At 36.3% G+C, this 6,000-nt stretch overlaps 1 long non-coding RNA gene across 1 annotated transcript; it reads right to left on the reverse strand.

The window, feature by feature from the left end:
- Positions 1-4,106: 4,106 nt before the first annotated feature.
- On the reverse strand, positions 4,107-5,439 carry LOC146862536 (uncharacterized). Its single transcript, XR_014978473.1, has 3 exons — positions 5,365-5,439; positions 4,640-4,698; positions 4,107-4,332 (listed from the first exon to the last, which is right to left on the reverse strand). It is a non-coding gene; the product is annotated as an uncharacterized LOC146862536 (long non-coding RNA).
- Between the last annotated feature and the right edge of the window lie 561 nt (positions 5,440-6,000).

Raw genomic sequence — 6,000 nt, forward strand, 5'->3', positions numbered from 1 at the left:
TTCCCAATTGTACGAATGGAAGCCTGCACTTGGCACAGCTTTCCAAGAGTACTACTGGAAATGTTGGTGAAGACCAAAAAGTAATGTCTCCACCCGCAAATAAATAGTAATCTAGGGTTGCAGATTTAGCAATTTTTTGTGAAGCAGGCTACAAGTGTTGAGCATCAAGTTAAACTTGATACTTGATCATACCCGTTTCCATCATCCACTAACATTTCACCATACAATATAAAAGACATGATCCAAAACTGAGCGAGAAAGGGAAATGGAACTATATCTGTTACCATGGTATGAACTTGTACCCAGTAGTGTTGTAACTTGAGTCAAAACCAAAACTTGCATGGAAGATCCCCAGAGTATTGCTGACATCTGGCACAAAGACTACAAAGAGTTGTATTTACCTTCTTCAGTCACTTGGAGAAAGATTATGCTGTTGCACTTTTTAAACTAAAAATAGTTTAGCATAGTCTGTCAAAATAACTTCAGTGGCCTAATGTATTTCATGCCAATATTTTTCGGGTATGTCTTCAGCAATAACCTGTCATATTTTAGTAGGGTTTTATTAAGGCTGGAACTGTAAGAAATGACAAAGCAGATAAACTTAGTAAAATTGATGTTTAATCATCAAAGTACATTTAAAGAGCACCGAACACCCAAAACAACTAAGCACAGCAGCCGTCATCTACTGCAAACTTAAAAGAGGAATATTTTTATCGCATCCTAAATGAGAGCTGCTGCCCCTAATGATTCCGGTACCAGATTCTGTAATGTGTTAGCAGGAGATATGAAGGCAATCACACCTGCTGTGTTCTTTGGCAATGCAAGGAATAGCTTACTGCTAGACCTCCAAGGCCCTGATTGCATGTTCAGGAATAAATTCCGATTCATGTGAAGACATGAGTTTGCACAGGGATGAGGATTATGAGTTGCATAATAATTAACACACCCACGCAATTTTATTCTGATAGATTCAGGCAGGTCAAACGGGCTAAAATTGATCGCAGAGAAAAGGCTGGGTAAAAAATTAAAACCTGCAGAATTTGGACCACATTTATCAACACTTTCCACTGTTGCAAAGTCAAGCAAAATGGCACAAAGAAATGCATGGCTATTTACTTTCCAGTGCAAAAGCCATTTTGCGCTGGAAAGGTCTCCTTTTTTCTGCACAAAAAGCCCAAAGCTCTGCTTTGGATCAAGTGGGCATTACAATGCAAACACCCTTCATTTTTTAAGCAAAGATCAATTTACTAAGCTAGCCCTATTGAGATTCGCTTAAAAAACAAAGGCCTCATTGAAGCAGGTGCTAAAAGGAGAAATGTTTTCATTTATCAAAAAAATGGATGCATTACATATGCGCTGAAGTGCACAGCACACATCAAGTGTTTGGGATCCTTCTGTGTTTGTCTTGACATAGGAAGTTGTGTTGGAATGGTAAGCTTCCAGTACAAATCCTATGCTAGAAAGCTCATATTCATCTCCGTGATGCTGTGCATCTGGCGAGCAGCATAGAGGAAGACCACAAGAGCAGGCCAATCTTATTAAGCATAGCAAATTCGGGTTCTGCACTGTGTTGTGTTAATAATTTGGAAATCTGTCCCTTTGTGTTAAATAAAGAATCTGTATGGCAAGACTAATTTCCAAGTCAAAACACAGAGAATGTGAGGCATTTCGCTATCTGGTAAATACCTCAACCCGACCAATGGCATTTTTTGGGTGTGATTAACAGCTCTCCTTCGCCCTCCCAGACTTGTGGGACAATATTATTGCAGTGAGATATTTCCCCAATGCTCTTGCTCCAGAATTATGTAGCAACTAAGATTTAGAAATGTTATTTTTGGATATGCCTTCAAGTAACTAATTGCAACATTTGATCTTCGCTCAAAAAGTGTCACGCCATAATATTGGTGACAATTAGGTTCCTTTCAAGTATAAGATGCAAGGTAGATTGACCAGTGTACCACAGAAAGGTTGCTTACGGTAAGGCCTCGAAGTACTTGCATGTAACTTAAGGATATAACAATTATCAATGTCTATGGTTTGTGATAAGGTACCTATGCTTTCATTTGGTTGTGCAAGAAAAAGAGACAAAATCAAGCCTCTTGTTCTTAAATGATGGTTAATATTCGTATTCACAGCTACAAAGAAATTGTAGACAAATAAATACCACTTCGATAATCCTTTCATCCAATTTTACACCTGCTGCACGATCAAAGTCTTCTTCTTTACCACAATAAACTCCTGCTACTTTCCCAATGCTGAGTATACCATTAATAAGCTTCTTGCATCTATAGGTTTTTATTTTTGCAGTGTTATATAGTGCAAACACCACAGACGGTATCAGAGCGCTTTAAATGAGCACCTGTTGCATTACAGACAAACACATTCATTTTTTTTTTTTTTTTAGACACGGAGAGATTAAGTGATTTGCCCAGAATTACAGAATGTTTGAGCCTCAGCCAGACTCTAACCTGGATGCCCAACTTCAAAGTTGGCTGCTCTAGCCCTTCAGCAACATTCTCGCGTGGTGCATGTTAAAATACAAAACACCACCACTATTACCATTTAAGCGCTCTTTCATTGTTATTAATGGAATGGTGAAACATGTGAATTAGGCAATCGGTTAGCTTGGGGGCCTAGTGACAAAACATTTTTCAACTTACCTATTCATTCTGCATGTGAGCACATAAAAGAAAGTCACAAATTGCAGACACCTTGATTCTTAAACTGCAACCGGTCGTTTTTCTTAGCATGTGCACACCCTAACCAGATGCAGGGTGCCGACAACATGCACCCAAGGTACGTCTCCACTTAATTGCAGTACATGTATATTAATTAATTCATATTCACTGTACAATTATAGTTGTTAATTAAAACAGCTGAACTTAAATTTTCCACTTATGGTTAGCTCCATAATCCATTAGTCGTACAACCATAATTTACACAACAAATGCAGCGCTCGTGACCTTACCCACAATGATGGATCACATATCAAATGACATTGATGAACTCACAGGTGACATGACGTACGACATTACCATTAACATTTTATGGATAAAATATGATTTATTTGGGTATGTGTTGTTATTTAATAAAGATGCACTGTCAGGTGTTCTTACTATTTGTAGTAAGTACATCTTCAAATGAAAGAAGAGATACCATTTCAAGCCAGAAGGGACGGGATAGAGTGTACCCAGTACAAAACGTTTCCCTTCTATGCTATTGTGGTATGTGTGGAACACACACTGTTTCCCCTACAACCCAATACAAATGCGCCAAACATAAATTTGCTTCTAACCAAAATATGACTATGTCTCCTTTGTTAGAAAATGTCATTCGTGTTTATTGTTATCATCCAAGTTTAAATACAATGATTAATAAAAAAAATCCCACTAAAAGATTCAATAAACAATGATTCGAGAATACAGTGTATTAACACAAAGATTAAAAACACTATATATGTAATTACCAAATTCAGTTCTCAATGTATATTTCACACTGTCATGGTTACATTCATTCTCTCATTAATGGATACTCCCCTCCTTGTTGTCTTTTATCCCACATATCCTAACACTTCCCAAATAAGGACAACAGCAAAAATAATAATATTCAATCACCAACTTGTATGAAAATCTCACTTTTTTTTAAATATCTTTCTTTTTAAAAAACAATGTAAATCAAAAGATCTATCAACGAGAGTTTTGGCGGTATTCTACTGTTTATCCACTGCCTTCTTCAGTTTGAATTCATACATATAAAAGCTTTTCACCATAAAATCAAATATTCTAGGAGACAAGAAAGACATAAAAGCCGTAATCAGTCAAAACATTTCTAATTATAAGGAAACATCCCCCATTACATATATATTTTGGTGCAAACTACTGGTTGGGGATCCAATAACCCCCATGTTTCTTGTTTGGGGATAGAATCTAACCTGTCTAAATCCAACCCGAATTAGGTGGTCATTTTAGATATACCCTCTTCAGCATTGCTTGTATCTAGGGAAATTAGCTTCAGATATCTCTTTACCATCCCACATATATAGGATGCATACTACAGTTACCCATCCCTTCTAAATTTGGGAAACTGCTCTGAAACCATAAACACAAATGAGAAACAGTATATAAAAGGGAGTGCATAAATAGTCCAAAAATGTTACCGAAAGTTCCATTAGTCCATTATTCATTCACGTTGATCAAGTCAATTAACTCTTCTTAAGACCCAATATAACAAAGGAGCCATGATATAATATCCAGAAACAATGTCTTTATTCTTCAAAATATCAGACTTCAGCCCAGCCAACGCATGTCATCCTGTAAGAGGACTTCATCAGGGCTGTAAATGAATAATATATATATAACAGATGAATTACAAATCATCCAGACAAGTGTATTAACAAATACCAATTTAAAAACATACAATGGTTTCCTAAACCTAATAAATTCAACACAACTATATAAATCACACAAAAATGAGGTACATCAGTTATGTTTTGTGACATTAGCTGTGCAAGTACGCTATTAAAGCAGAAAAGAAAAGCGCGCCATGTCATGCTGCAATATGTGTATATTGGTGCATTTTGGGATTTGTGGTCGGAACTGTTAACCACATGACCACTTGGACTATAAATAGATGCACTCACCTGTGAGCAAGGGTAATGCCAAAACGCGTAGGGGTTTTGAGTGATGTTATGCTGCCATGCTGAAAAGACGAATAAAGTGTCAGCTGGGAAATAAGTCGAAGCTGTGGGCTCTACTTTCTTTTTCACATGCCAAAAGGATTCTCCATTCCTATCAATTTTGAGCCCGCCCTACAGAGTCCGAGGCCCCCAGCAAAATGGAGCATTTCTTTTGAATATATATAACAGATGAATTACAAATCATCCAGACAAATGTATTAACAAATAACAATTTAAAAACATACAATGGCTTCATAAACCTAATAAATTCAACACAACTATATAAATCACACAAAAATGTGGTTAACACCCAAATGGATCCCACCATAACTTGACATTGTAACATACTTTAAAAAAAAACACACACATATATTAAAAATGAGACGAACCACCTGTGTCTTGTCTTCTACAGACACCCAATGAAAAAGATAAACCCCAAGGTATGATTTATATCATGTGGCTCATAGTATCAATGAATGCCATGTTTTACTCACTTTCTTATAAAACTTCTTGATGCTCCCTCACTGGACAAGAATTAGAGAGTCTCCGAAAATCCCTTACAAAGAAATATATAAAATCCTATAACTATTTATACACAGTATGTTATTAAGTAAGTTCTATTGCCCCAATGGTATCAGTATGAAACCTAATCTTTCAGTTAAAGAAATGTAAGATCAATTTTTACTCACAATAAAGAGTTCCTTGTTATTTTGACTTCTTACTGGACAAGAGTGGGCCAGGTAAGTGAGAAGGCTTGATATCGGTATCCCCAATGAGTTCTAAAAAATAAAACAGTTCCAATAGATGTTGCAATAAGTATCCTACCCCACACAGAATTTGCTAAAATTATATCCGCTATAAAGTTCTACCTAGCACTCAGTTATCTGAACCAAATTTAGAAAGAGCACTATAGACACATTAAAAGAAATAACTTTTTTTCATTCTTCTAAATAAAAAAATATATATGTCCTAATATCCAATAGATAAAAAGCTCAAATAAGGAATATGAAGAAACCATATACCCATATCCTCTCTTCGTATCAATGTCCCATTGTCCAATTGCTTAGTCCTAAACCTACACTCAGTTATTATAACTGTGTCACTGAACCAAAAAATATCCTTCATACATTCATTAAATATCAAAGTATAATCCATTTAACCGTATAAAACTTCGCCCCCAAATCAAGGCCTATTAACCTGCAAGCTTATGCAGAGCAACACAACACCACACAAATGTGCAGCCATCTCGTGTCCCACACCCTGGGTACTCACTCTTTATAGTGTAAAGCAGCAAATCAATGCATGCAAAAACGTAAAGTAACCAA

Source organism: Triturus cristatus, chromosome 2_2 (assembly GCF_964204655.1).
Source record: "Triturus cristatus chromosome 2_2, aTriCri1.1, whole genome shotgun sequence".
NCBI classification, from domain to species: Eukaryota; Metazoa; Chordata; class Amphibia; order Caudata; family Salamandridae; genus Triturus; species Triturus cristatus.